This window comes from Cyanistes caeruleus, chromosome 5 (genome assembly GCF_971803275.1).
Source record: "Cyanistes caeruleus chromosome 5, bCyaCae1.hap1.1, whole genome shotgun sequence".
In the NCBI taxonomy this organism is placed as follows: domain Eukaryota; kingdom Metazoa; phylum Chordata; class Aves; order Passeriformes; family Paridae; genus Cyanistes; species Cyanistes caeruleus.
In genome coordinates this window covers 52,125,311-52,139,836 of record NC_141705.1, presented here as the reverse complement: position 1 = coordinate 52,139,836, position 14,526 = coordinate 52,125,311, and the positions used below count along the sequence as shown (strand labels likewise).

The following is a 14,526-nucleotide window of genomic DNA, read 5'->3' as shown; positions in this document are numbered from 1 at the left end:
TTAGGCTTCTTGGAGATTTGTTTTGTTGGATGTTTTTAATTGTAAATTTGTTTTGGTGGGGTTTCTTTCCCCTTTGGGATGCGGTGATCCCTTGGATGATTCCTTGAAAAATAAGATATCCAGGAGAGCAGGAATAAGGAGTGTATTTGAAGTCAATAAGATCATCACATCATGTAAATAAGTACATTTTTGAATTGGTGGAGGGGTATGTTCTGTGTTTTGCTGTAGGCAAGCCAGTGTCAGGACAAGACATTCAGTTACTTTTCTGTTAACCATACTGTTTAGGTGAAAAATTACTGGCTGAATATACAATACTTTTTCTTTGTTTGTCATTGTGGGAATTAATGTATATCATATATAAATAACCTTAAAGTACTGGAAAAAAGTCCATGCCAAATTATTTGTTATATTTCAGGCATAACTCATGTTAGTAATAAGTGAAGTTTGAGAACAACCCTAGTACTTTTGCAGTTAAATAATGAGGGTTGTGTTATCTTCCTGCAGCATATCCACATATATGCTCTGGGCAATCCTTGAATATAGTGTTGACTTTGGTAGTCAAGCAGCTCTAGAAAAATCACTGCTGTAGCAGTTGGAGCTAAATGGGATGGTTTGGGATGAAATAACTCTATGTAAATGATTTTTTTTTAAATTTTTTTTTTAGGTTATGTATTTTTGTTGGCATTTCAAGTAGGGGATGCATCAGTGTGTTATACTGTTTATTTCCTGAGACTGGCCAAGCTATGGAACTAGCAGGACTCAGCAGGTTATTTAACCTACTGCTTGTGATCACTGGTGATTCAGATGTTTCTGTTCTTCATTCAACATTAATGATGCTTTTTGCTAAATTGCCTCTCCAAACTAAATAATGCTGGAGAAATGAGCAACTTTCTTCTCCTAATTTGATGATACCATAGTCAAATACATTAGTCTTCAAATCAGTTCTTCAGACATGTGAAAAGACAGCTTCATATGGGTTATATAAATAATCACACAGAAAGGATTTTCTTGCTGTTCTGAGGAGTTTGTTTGGATCTCTCTGGGTTTATGACTTAGAACTGCAGAATCACTCAGGTTGGAAGGGCTTTCAGGAGGTATTTAGTCCAGGGTCCTGCTCAAAGCAGAGCCAGCATTAAGTTATGACCATTGCTGTCTGGAGCCGTAAAATCTCTGAAGATGGAGATTCCACAACCTGTCTGGATCCTGAAGCTTTGTTAGCTTCATGATGAAATCTTACCTGCCCACTTCCCTTAATCCAGTTGCAACCACCTATTTATGGCAGGGTGGGGGTCTCTCAACCTTCCACTATGCCCCACCATGAATAACCTGGCTCTGTTTTTTCAACAACCTCCCTGTAGTATTGGGGCTCTGCTGCTAAGCCCCCTGAAGCCTTCTTTTCTTCAAGGCTGACAAATCCCATTTTCTCAAATCCTGTTTTCTCCAGTCCCTGACCATCCTGGCTGCCTTCCAGTGGATTCACTTGAGTTTCCTGCAGTTTTTCTTGTTATAGCCCACTAGGCTATCAGCCTTCATTTATTCCAGAGTCCCATGCTGGCTCATCTTTAGCCAAACATCCACAAAGGGCCCCTCTATCCTTGTCTACAGAGCTCCGAACCAGGCGCTCTAGACCTAATGGTGCAGGACTTGATTTGTCCTTGTTGAATTTTGTGAGGTTCTTCATGCTGTATTTATATAACAATAGTGCACTGTTTAATTAATTTTTACTTTGTGGTAGAGTGTTTCTTGCAATCCATTTTCACAAAAGAGAAACACCATAGTGAGGTGGACTAGGATAAATCTTAAGTTGTTATGCAATTCTTTCTGTCTGCTTGGGGCAGGATTACAATGCTATTATATGACAGTGCTGAGACATACCACTCATATATTTTCTTTAAATTTCATCCAGTATTATGCATTAACTGTGAAAGTATTGATATTTTCTTACAATATTATGTGTATTAAGCATTATCACTACAAGGAGAGAGAGAAATGTCTTACTTGATAAGATATTCACTTGCAGATGAAGAGATTTGTACCTTGGCACAGATTGCTTTATCTACCTTTAACAAAGATTCTCCATTCCGTATTCCTCCGTTTTATGTTTTCTTTCTTCCCATCAAGCTGTCAGGGCATGACATCTCTCCTGCCACCTCTAGTGAACAAATAGCAGAGCTATGGCATCTTCTTGCTTTAAAACTTACCAGAGAATAGAGCCTTGATTCCAGATGTAGTGTTTATTAAATTAGCTTGCAAGTTGAGGTAGAAGGCAAAACAGAAAAATAAATAATGGCATTGACTGAGGTGGAAGAACACACCTTTATGCAAGTCAAGGCTATAATGAGATATAGAAAAACAACAGAAAAATGAGAAATTTCTTTTTCTAGTTGGCACTGTGGGACACTATTAAGCAACATTTGGAAAATGCAACAGTCACTGGCAATAGAATGTTCACTTTTTGTAGAACCTTGTGCTCTAAGGTCATTCATGGTGAGTGCCATTTTAAATCAGGTTCTACAAAATATACTTTCACTCAGATTTCCACTTGACCTCAGTAATCATTAATATAACAAATTTTCTTGTTGTTCCATTTCAAAGAATGCCAGAGGTGCTTTTTAATAGCTATTTTGATGACTGTCTCTTGAAGTGCTAGATTTTTTCACAAGAACATGTGGACAGGTTTTCTTGCATGCTTGGAAATCTTAGTGCTACTGTGTTTAACCACTCTTTTCCTTCTGTTCCTTCTGTCTTTATTAGAGCCAGTTCAAACATGGAACAGTGTACTTGTGGTGGATTCTGTCTGACTGTTAGGCTTCAGGTTGCTGATCTACCTTGCAAATCATGGCCAGTGAGTCTTGTGTAGTCACCTTTTAGTGGTGGCAAAGGTTATAACAATATCTGTTCAGGGATAGATCAGTTCATGCAGAGCTTGATCCAAGCGTTAGCCTCCCTTCAACTCCAGGGTTGACCTTTTAAAACATCCTCCTCCTGTTCCTCTGTGGGACAGGAGAATGTTTTGAAAGGAAGATCCATCTGCATGTTTGCAGCCATTCAAAAGGACTAGAGAGGAAAAAAGATGGGGGAATAAGGGAGGAAAACTGAACTGAGTGGATGTTCTTTAGATAGGAGGATCTAAGTGTTCCACATAAATGGCCATATCATCTTATAGGTATCAGTGTTGGCAGAACCACCCACTGCTAACATGTAGGACTCTGAAGATGGAAGAGAGTCACTCAGAAAATGAGTGCAACTCTTTTTAAAAGAGAAAATCCTACCTGTAATGGCTGTAGTGCTTGGTTTATCTTACTGCACCCTGATTCTGATTATTTATTCCTGTATGATCTAAAATGATTGTGGTTTTTAATCATTTTATAGGGTATTTTTAAACCCACTCAGGAGGACAAGAGGCTTTCAAAGGGACTCATAAAGCACAATGATTTGAATCAATTTGGAGGTCAGGAGTTAATTCAGAAGCCTTAAAAATCTCACAGTTTCCATCACCTACCTGTAAGCCAGTATCTCTAAATTGACTTTGGTTTACTGGGCAGTCTTTTTCTGAGAGCTTTAAAGTGTTGAGTAAGAGAGGAGGCTGTGTTGCTCGCTCTCCCAACACTGTATTGATTCAGCAGTATTTCCCTTTTTACACAGTGGGCAATTTCAGTTCATTATCCATAACAAGCTTGTGTTTATGCTCTTCCTAGTTAGATATTTTTGTGCATATTGGCATCTATAAATTAAAAGCTCTATTTTTGACAGATTGGAAAATGTGTGTAATTTCTCAGCAGTTTTGTAGCCTGCTCCTCCTCCTCTGACTCTGCAGAATTTTATTTTTATTTTTTTTAAAGCAAGTAGTCCTTTTTCTGTTGAAAAGAGAAACAAGTAGCAATATGCATTACAACTATCGATTTCATTATGTGGGGACTTGGAAAGGGAGAAATGCTGTATCTCTGTTCTATTCCAGGTGGGAATTTGGTTCAGGGAGGATAAAGTTAAAAATACCAGTGATCAAACCACGCTTTTCTATATTGCATGGTTTCCCACCACCTGTATTCCAGGGGTTGTCCCTCTTACAGGACTTTTAAATGATTGTGTATACCCTTGTATACATGTTGTCGTTAATTAACCTTATGCTTTGAAACAATTTCTGGCTTGTAGAAGAATCAGCTGTTTTCTGAGACAAAATGGCTGAACAATGTCACTGTTGACAGTAAAAAAGCCCAAGAGCAGCCAAATGACTCAAAGCCAAATTTGCCTTTTAAAGTCCAACAAAGTACTTTGTGTCAAAGGTAAAACCAGCTGATGCAGTCTTCTGTTAGCACTCACTGTTTCTGTTTAGATGGAGATAGGAGTGATTGATGAGCATAATGTATTTCCCTGCTGAGGTGAGAAAGGGGTAGCATCTTGATTCTGGTAACATCGGGACCTTAAAATGGTATTTAGTACTTTTGGTACGTGTGGAAATATAGGGGGAATTTTACAAGGTATCCTAGGAAATTGAGAGCATGTAAAAATCAACAAGCAAAAAAAAGAATCAAGCAAGGTTTCTAGACTCTTAATCCTGTAGGTTTTGATTTTGTTAAATTACTTTTCTAAGGTTTAGTCCAAATATATGGAAATACAAGGCTGTAAGGAACAGCATCTCAAGTCCCTAAGTTTTTTTCATTCATTTCAAAATATCACTCAGAAAGTCATAGTTGGGTTTCAAAGGTGCCTCTGGAGGTCACCTAGTCCAACCTTCTGCTCAGAGCAGGACCAGCTGGAGCTGATTGCTCAGGTTCATGTCCTGCTGGATCACCAAAGAGACTTCACTACTTCTTTGGGCAACCTGTCCCCAGAGATTTCAACCACCCTCACTGAGAATAAGTGTTTTCTTATGTTTAAATGAGGGGGTTTATATTTCAATTTATGCACATTGCTTATGGTCCTTTTTCTGAGCAGAGGGGAAGGCTCCTAACTCCCTTGACCTTTTACCAATGTTATGCATGATGCAGCCTAGAACCCTTTACTTCAAGGGCACAATGCTGGCTGGTGTTCATCCTCTTGTCCACCAGGACTCCCCAGTCTTTCTCCTTGAATCCTTCTATGCATTTCATACGCTCTTCTTGTACATTAGTCTTGCACAGCCACATATTTGTGCATCAGACAGAGAGCAGCATTGCAGTTTAGAGGCCCAGATCCAGACAGGAACTGGGGGTACTCAGCCCTGCAGGATGTACTTGACAATTAGCATGATTGGATCCTTAGGAAAGGTCTGGCTTACCAAACAAAAATGCCTCAATGGGCTGCTGGTAGCAGTTGCTGCCTGATTTTCTTTATTATGTTCTGTTCTGAATTATTTTTTTTAAATGTTATTTTATTGCATAATCCCTCTTTCAATGCTGCATGTAACTTCCATAAGTTTTTCTAAATTCTAGGCAGAATATCAAAATATCTGTAAGTTTCACACTAACAAGAGGCTGTGTATATACTCTAAGCTGAATATTTTACAGGAAATGCAGCAGAATATTAAAGCTTTCAAGCATCAGTTAGAATTTGGGGCAGTTACTGCTTTGCAGAATGCAGCTATTCTCAGGATTAGATATTGGAAAGGGTAATTAAACTAAACAATTTCTTCTGTACTTTTCTTCTTTTCTCAAATGATTTATGCAGATCCTGGTTAATTTTAAGTTTAATGCGAAGTTAGAGTATTTTTTACTCAACCATAGTCAGCTCTTCTTTAAGTCCAGTTGAATTTTGCTCTGGGTTACTCGAGCACTTCATGTCACAAGGCATCAGGGAGTGACTGTGCAATATCTGTGACTGTTCCTGCTCTTACCCCTGCAGAGACAGTGTTAGGCTCTATGAGGAGTAACAAGACACCATTTGCTCAAAGGCTGCTGCTTTCTGTCTTTAAACTATACTTTATTTAAAATTTTGCATGTATTTTAGTTCTTGAATCCCAGGGATAACACATGCAGTGTCTGAGTCCATTAAAAAGAAGTCAAGGAATCTCCTTTCCTGCAATGCTATAAGTAAGCTTTCCTTCATCTTTGATTGGATTAGTGTTATTTCTGAGACCAGTTTTGGCATTTGGCCAGATTTTGATATGGAGATGAGTCACCTGACCTTCATCCTTTTAGGACAGCATCTTAATACATATGTGATTGTGACAGTGATGGTAACTGCTGACATGGAAAATTTTGGGGAATTGGGCAATCAGATTAAGTATTCTAAGCTAAAATTTTGATAAAGTTTCACATACTGTGCTGCCTTCCGTTTTTTAATGTTCTCTCATTGTAGCTGGCAAGAGGGAAGAAAGGAAAACAAATATGTTCTTATTCACATGGTATTAATTGAAATTCAAACACATGGTGTCAGAAAGGTGGCATCTTGCTGAAAGTTCAGGTTTACTTATTTCTGTAAATGAAAATACTGGTATGAAAACTAACTGTAAAGCTAGAACTTCGTAAGTAGCTCTGGACAAAAAAAAGGCACAGATAAAAGGTTGCTTCTGACATTGTTTTACAAGATTGTATTCTGACTGTGGGTGGTATATTTAGTGTTTTGGTAAATTACATTGCCATTGGGATAGTACAGAAAACACTGAAAGAAAATAACCCTCTCTTGACCATAAATCAAGAAAAGAGTATGATTAAATGTAAGTGTTTAAAAATTGCCATGCAACTATTTACTTTTTGACTACTTTGTGGTTTTATATTTGACTGACTACTAGATTATATTATTGTAATGGTAAATATTAAGTGGTTGGAAGATATTGTCTGTTTACATAAATCTGCAGCTTCATTACAGGCAGAAAATGAATGTGTTTTTAATACAGGGCTACAGCTTTCTAGGACTAGCTTTTTTTTTTCCCTAAAACACCTGCCATTCTTTGTGTATTTCCATTTAATTTTTATTAGTTGAATGGCTATATCTGGATATCTCACACACTGAGATTGTGCAGCTTGATGAATTTTTCCATTTCCCATTTTACTGCACATTTATGGTGCTATTGTCAACCCCCATTATGCTAGTCTGACAAGCCACTCTTCCTCCTAAAGAGCCAGTCTATAGCTTTAACTTGGGCCATAAATATATACATAGCTGTGCAGATTTTAGTTTAAGCCCTCATAAAGCACAATCACAGCTGCAGGAGGAGGTAAGAGTTGAAATATATACATGGGGGTAAGGGGATGAAAAAGACATTGGTGAGAGTGAAAGGAAGAACTGATAGGCTGAAAGTAGGGTATTCAGTGTTTTAGCTGTTTGTCTCTTTTATTCCTTTAATTGATGTCTTGGAGGCATGATGACAATGTAGTAAATCAATGCTTTTGTGTAGGAAGCAATTTTCCTCCTTACATGTAATTTTATGATTTTGTGGATCTAACAGACTGTTAAGTGGATTTAACAGACTGTTAAGTCTGAGGATAAGAAGATATGGAGGTAAATTAGACACAAGTACAAAATGAAGGTTGTTACAATTGTGCTGATGATCATAATTTTGAAAATAAAGGGAAATGACCATGACTTGGACAGTTAGATGACAAACATAATGCAACACACCATTTTCAATATCACCTGTTTGTATTTTTCTTAGGTACATTATTATGCTTTTTGGTTTGCTGTATTAGCTACAGAAAAGTCTTCAAAGAGCTCCTAGTGCTGGTCATGACAGACTGAAAGTGATGAATGAGATAGATGGAGAATGAGAGGTTGAGGTGACAATAAAGCAAGGAATGTACATGTTGGATCAGCATCATGAAGATGTTTATTTAGAAGGTAAAAAAGTCCTAAAAACAATTGCAGGTGAATAATTTTTGTAATATATGTTGCTTATCCAATGGTCTTTAAATTATTCCAATAGCTGTCAGGGGTATTTTTTGAATAATTCAATAAATCATTAAGAGATGATTTTAAACCTGATGGCAAAAATAAAAAAGAAAAATGTAAGAATTTTAGGAGAATCTTTTCCATATTTGTCTGAATTTATCTCATCGAATAATGTGAACAATAAAACATGTGAAACATCAGTCATGCCTATATTATTACAGCACATGGAGATGTGAAGCTCTACATGTTCAGTTTTAGCAGATTGTTGGAATGTATCATTAGACAGTAATAGATAGTCAGCTTTCAAAGTGCTGCTGGTATGTTCTTGCTGACTAACAGGCTAACAGAGTGTGTAATGATTCATGTGGGAAAGGATAAACCTACATTTTAATATGCAAGAAATTCTAATTTAAAAGAGCTTGCACAAGTTGTCAAAACCCCCACAATGAAGAGTTAACAGTTCCTACTCATCTGCAATGAAGTCTATTCTAAAGACTTCATTAAAGAAGGAAGCTACAGATGGCAAATTATGGTAACTGTGAAATAAGTTTCCTCAAGGGCACTTGGAAACCTTGTAGTTTTCATTTTTTATCTGTGAAAGTGATGGTCAGTGTCAACAAAATGCAGTTTGGTATTTTTTTTTCCTTCTCTACAATTTCCAAGGCTTGCTTATGGATTTTTTTGGGGGAGGAGGTACGGGCTATTGTTGGGTGGATTTTTTTTTCTAAATGCTATGTCCAATAAAATTGGATCTGTTCCTTGATAAAATTGTTATCATTGTACAGCTGTTAATGTTTCAATGGGAAAAGATTTTCCCAATGGTTTACTTCTCAGGTCTAGAGCAAAAGAAAAAGGGTTGTATATTCTTATTAGGTAAGAAGGGTTTTGCGATTTATCCTTTCTAGAATTGGAGCACTTTAATTTCCCAGCAGTTCTTTGTTTGAGTCTGGAATTTTACCTGTACAGAAACTGTGGTATGCTGAATTAGTACTGCTTCCTAGTGTAGTAAGTTGACCAGTAAATCAACAGGATTGTGTGTAGGAATAGGGTGTTCAGTTTAATCTCTGAGGACTTTACTGAGACCTTAATCTATGAATCACACTGTCTCTGTATCTAGTGCCAAAAAGCTGTTAAGATCAATTGCTACTGGTTTAACGTGGAAGGGATCACTGGCTTGCAGATCTGCTGCTCTGGAACAGGTTTTGCTGCTATGGGATGACTGTCAGGGTGTACAACAGCCAGCTGTAAGAACTCTTGGGGTTTATCTAGGGCTCCTGCTTGGGCATGCCTCTGGTCTTAAGTGCAGCGCTCCATATTCATAGTTTAGAATATTTGACTGATCTGTTATTCATACTGCTTCTCTAATTTACTGGGTTCTCTCCCCTCTGAGCCTTTTTGAGGGCATTATGCTGCACGCAGAGTTTGAGTAGGGTGGACAAGAGATCTGACTGGTTCCCCTGTGCTTGATTAGGCATGGTACCTTTTCCATTGCAGGGCCTGAAGGCAACAGGACCATCTTTTTGTGGTCATGATAAATATTTCTCTTGGAGGAAAAGTAATTTTCAAATGAGATATTATCTCAAGATATCTTGGTTCCTACTGTTTTGGGTTTTTTTTGCCCTTGTAGTTATCATTTGATGCTGAAGGATTTCCTATTGCAGATTAGAAAAGGGCAACTTGAGGATTGTGTTTGAAACTTAGGTGTATCAGGAGTCTGAACCTAAGTGGGTAAGTAAAGACTGAGAGTATCAATGCATAGAACTTCTTAGATCTTGCAGGACATGATGATTCAGTGACAAATATGGATAGGCAAAGGTCAACGTGGCTGCATTTAAAACTTAAATGCACTTAAATGAAGCCTTGTAACTCAGAAAAGGCTAAACTCAACGTTGCATCAGTGGTGAAGAGATGTTTTAAATCTCTTCATCTCATGTTGAAGCTGTGAGATATTTACTCAGATATTAATACAGGCAGGCAACTGGTAAGTATGTGGAGTATAATAACAACTTTAAAAAAATTACATTCAGATTGTATTTATATAGACAATTTTGTAATAGAGAAGAAATGAAAAATCTGAAAGGAGTGAAATAACATAATACAAATCCACATAAGTGAAACTGACAATTTAAGAATTGTCTTCAATACACATTTGCCCTTAATTTAATACTTATTTGGAAGTATATTGCCATGATTATTTTTTGTTACGGTTTCCAACAGAAACGAGCAAAAGTTTGGAAGAGACTAAAAGTTATTACACGCTTTGAAATATTATATAAAGTACAGTAATATTAGTTGTAATGGAAAGAATAATCGAGAGATTGCTGTAGGTTGCTTGGATCTGCAATCCATTTTTGTCTTCAGAAGTCTTAGATTTTGGAAAATATCTACATATTTCAGTTATAATTCATGAATTAGTAGACATTTCATTTAAGCTTTTCCTGGTGAATACATTAACTTTCCATAGCTTTTTTAAAAATTGCTTCTAATTTCCCACTGGCTGAAAACTCTGTGGATTTTAAAGCCAGCTGGTAAATTACTGAGAAGGATCCTTGTAGCTTTTTTAGATGGCCTGTCAGAAGAAAGGGCCAAACATGATGTGGCACTGGATCTTTGTGTGATTCCTGGTGCAGTCATGGTGTCTGAGTTTAACATCTGACAACCTTGTTTACCTGAGCTCTGTGAGGCATTTCCCACAGGTGAAACTAAGATTTCAGTTTAGTTCACTAGCACTAGTTAATGTTTGCAAAATTGGGATTGTCATATAATCTTGCCAAAGAACAAGTCTGAAGCCTGAATGAGACTGAAGTCTGAGATGCGGTAATGCTTCATGAAGAGTTGCTTTCGGTATGTCTCGTATGTGCCAGTATTTCAGAGAAGTTCTACAAACAATGCCAACAGGGAAAAAATCCAAAATATTATTTGCATGTAGAGGAAAAAACGAGACATTATTTTGACACCTTAGAAACCCTCTGCTTTTCAAACAAAGCACACAACACGGCTTATTCACATAGAAAGCTTTCCATATTTACTTTATATATCAACACAATGTTCATATTTTGAAGAAGTGACTTGATAGATGTGTGTGTAAAATCCACAGGTGTATACAGTGCACATGCATTTGTTAAAAGAAAATGCCATTCAAGGGGCTGCAGTGAATGGTGTATGGTGCAAAGTGCCATTACTATAACTCATTTTTATTCATTCTCAGTCTCATTCTGCAGATTTCTATTTAATAAGTAAGCTAGCATGGTAGTTCTGTCATGAAAGTGACGTAGGATCATTTGGAGTTCAGTGACTCAGAGGATTCACCCTTGCTGCTTTCCATTGTTGTGTTTTTAATATAAACCTTATTGATACAATAGCATCAGTGATGGATTTGCTTTCCTAGAAGGTATTCCTTGCTGAAGTAGAGAATCCAGAGAATCCCTTAGCAGTGAGTGACCCTGAAGTTATTCTTACAGTCTCTTCAAGCATCTGTCCCTGGAGTTTAAGAAACAGCTTGAAATGCTGTTATTAACCCCATGGTGGGAATTTATCAGTGTTCATTATTTGGATTTTTTTTGGAGCGGGGAAGGTTTTTTGACCTTTTCCATTGTAATATTTATTCATTAAAAAAAAAAGGTGCTCTCATCAGGAATAGACAATGTTCTGTGACTTGGCTGTTGGTGACTGCTTTTCTCTGTTCTGCCTGTAGAAAATCCAAGAAGAGTTCACTGTTTAGTATGTCAGCTCATCAGTTATTTCATAGAGCACACCTCAGTGTTATTGATGTTTATATGAAACTACCCTTTTATTTTTAATAAAATAATTATTTTTAAATGAGTCTAGGAAGAGTAACTTGTAATAATTTTCAGGTTATTTACGAAATGGGGTGGAATACAGCAAGTGAAAATTATTTGAAGCTTTTTGTGGATGGTTTCATAAAGGTGGGTTGACTTTCAAATTACAATTGAATGAGTCTTAATATTTCTGCTTTTACATTGAGTATTTTTAATAATTTAATAAAATATTTTCAGTTATATCTAGCTATCCTAGTCAAAATCTTTTCCTTCTCTTCAAGCTAAATGGCATTTAATAGAGACATTGTGAATGTTTTGAATATATCAGAAAAATATGCTGCTGTTCAGCCAACAGCTCTAATCCATCTTCTTGTTTTAGTGAATCACCTTTGGAGTGGGACATTAGACATTTTTCTGGTGATGACTCATCCCAAAACTCCGCTTGAAAACCTCCAAGGAATCTCACATTCTTTTGCTCTTGGGATGTTTGAACTCTTACAACTGTGAAAAATAATAAAACAAACCTATAAAGGAAGCTGATGAAATGAAGCAGAAGGGAGCAATAGAGGGCTCTTTCCACCTATTTTTCTATGTGTAGGCTGAGACTAGGGATCAGCATGTGGTTCAATATACTTGTCTTTCCTGCTACTTCTGCTCTGCCACCTCATTATTATTGTGGTTGGGAGTTACAAATCAGTACATCCTATATGGAGTCAAGGATGTTCTTTCCCATCTTCTAGTGCAAGAAGAAATTGTGTTGTTGGGACATAAATTTATAATCATAGCTTAAATACATGTCCTTTTCTGACTTTGAAAATGCAGCTTGCAAGTACATTAGACTGTTTCCTTACCTCTGTCCCAAACCAAAAGTTGTGTAGAGATGGGTACTTTGTATTAAAAATGCTTTAAATACTCACTTAATAAACTTAAATGGGTAATACTTTAAATAAACAGAGTAAATTTCTGCTGTTCCTATCTGAAGAAGTCAGATAATTTAAGGAAGTTGGAGATAACCTATGAGTTAGGGTTTTCAGGAATGTGTTTATTGTTCTTTTTTAAAAATATTCCTTTTTCCCTCCAGTTGGTCTTGATCTGAACCTGTGCTCTCCTCACCTGCTAGGCTGCTTTTTCTCTCCAGTGGAGGCCCTTGTTATGCTTGGAAGTCTACAGGGTGACACTGCTATTCCAATCTTTGGCACTGTGTGGGTGTGGCAATGACAGGGAGACAATTCCCATGTTGTTTTCATAGCATCAATTTATGATAATACCGATGACTTCTCTGGATGCATACGTGACTGCGAAACCAGCACGCACTCTCTCCAGATGTGTGGTCTGAATAGCTCCTTTTTAATTTTGATGTTCTTTTAAAACCCATCTGATCTCTGTTGATGTTTCTCTTAAATGTAAGTTGATGTGTGAATGAAAACCTTGGCTTTCATTAATCTCCACATTTTAAAAAAATTAAAATCACATAGCACTCAGCTCTGTAGCTTAAAAAAAATGAAGTGCCATCAAAAGGAGGTAGAATTATCTGTTACTGAAAAACTGAAAATATGGCAGCAGCATCCAACTTCTAGTAGGCAGACACCTGTTCATTCACACATATACTATCACAACTCTTGAAGCATTCTGCTTCTCTTAGAAAATCTATATATATACAGAGTGTTATTTTTAACAGCCTTAAAATGTGTGGTTATATACAATTCAAGACACTTTTTGGTGAGTTTTTAATAGCACGACCTGTTTACTTGCTCCTACTTCCATCCAGTGAAAATAAGATGAATCACTCCTTTTAAAAATAAAAACAAAATGAAAAATGCATTTATTTCCATTCTGTGGAGAGCAACAGTGCTATAAAGCTATGTCCATTTCATGTAAAGTGAAAGTACCAAGGCAATTCCTACTCCAGTATATGGAACTTATTCTGCATTAGCAGAGTACTTTTTGGTCCAATGCCAAATCAGATTTTAAGTAACATCTCAAGGGTAAAAATTCATTAAAATAGGATTAAACCATCAAAAGTTCTTCCAAATTCTGTAAACCTCTATAACACTTTGGTTAACGGGATCAAATCAGTGTTGCAGGCTGTCTTTCTGTCCTTTACCCTGTAGGTATATTAAAATCATAGTCATATTATGGAAACAGTAGGACTGTGCCTTGTTCCTTTATCTCAGAAAGGATGAACACAACATAAAAATTACTATTCTTGACTTTAGCCTTCATTTATTCAAGGCTTTGAAGTTGTGTTTGGACAGTGGGTTTGAGCAGGGGGGCAGAAGACAGTCAAGATTACTGTCAGTGTACTTGTAGAAAGAGAGGAAAAATCCAGGCCTCCAAGTTTTGATGCTTGTGTTTGTTTGGGTTTTTTAATTAAAAAAATTAACAAGGTTTGATTGTTGCTTACTTAATGCTTGCTATTCTGGGCTATGTTGCCACATCAGAATTTTGGTGTGATAAATTTATTCTAAAAAGTTAAATTACCTGACATATCACTGCTGTGGTTATTTACAAAATCATGATAGAGGATCTCTTATTTTACCAATGGGCTTGTCAGTCTCACTAGGGGAAGTATAGGTTTGTATTTTGTTTCTTGTGAAAATCACGTCAATTCTATGTGTACATGAGAGTGTTATTGGTGTTTTGAAATACAGTTCTGAATGTGAGACTAAAAAAGTGTAGAAGTCTCTGCTTCTTCCTTCTTGATAATAAATCCCTTGATTTACTTTTTTACAAAAATGATTTCCATCTAGTTAAATGCAACAAAATAGAAATTCTTAAATTTTTTGTTTGTGAAAGTTCATATTATGCAAATGTGGAGAAAAACTGATGACTCCCAAGCTATTGTCTGTACAAGTGCTTTTGAAGGTACTGCTGAAAAATTCACCAAAAAACAGCTGGTGAAAGCCTGTGTGAAAATTTAGAGTAATAGTCTTTGCTTTGG

The 14,526-nt window shown here is 36.7% G+C and overlaps 1 protein-coding gene and 1 long non-coding RNA gene across 6 annotated transcripts in view; both read left to right on the top strand.

Moving 5' to 3' along the window:
* Positions 1-14,526, top strand: part of GRID2 (glutamate ionotropic receptor delta type subunit 2) — a 672,274-nt gene that overhangs the window by 64,618 nt on the left and 593,130 nt on the right. The window lies entirely within an intron of this gene.
* Positions 11,661-12,536, top strand: LOC111928484 (uncharacterized). Its single transcript, XR_002864119.2, has 2 exons — positions 11,661-11,732; positions 11,965-12,536. It is a non-coding gene; the product is annotated as an uncharacterized LOC111928484 (long non-coding RNA).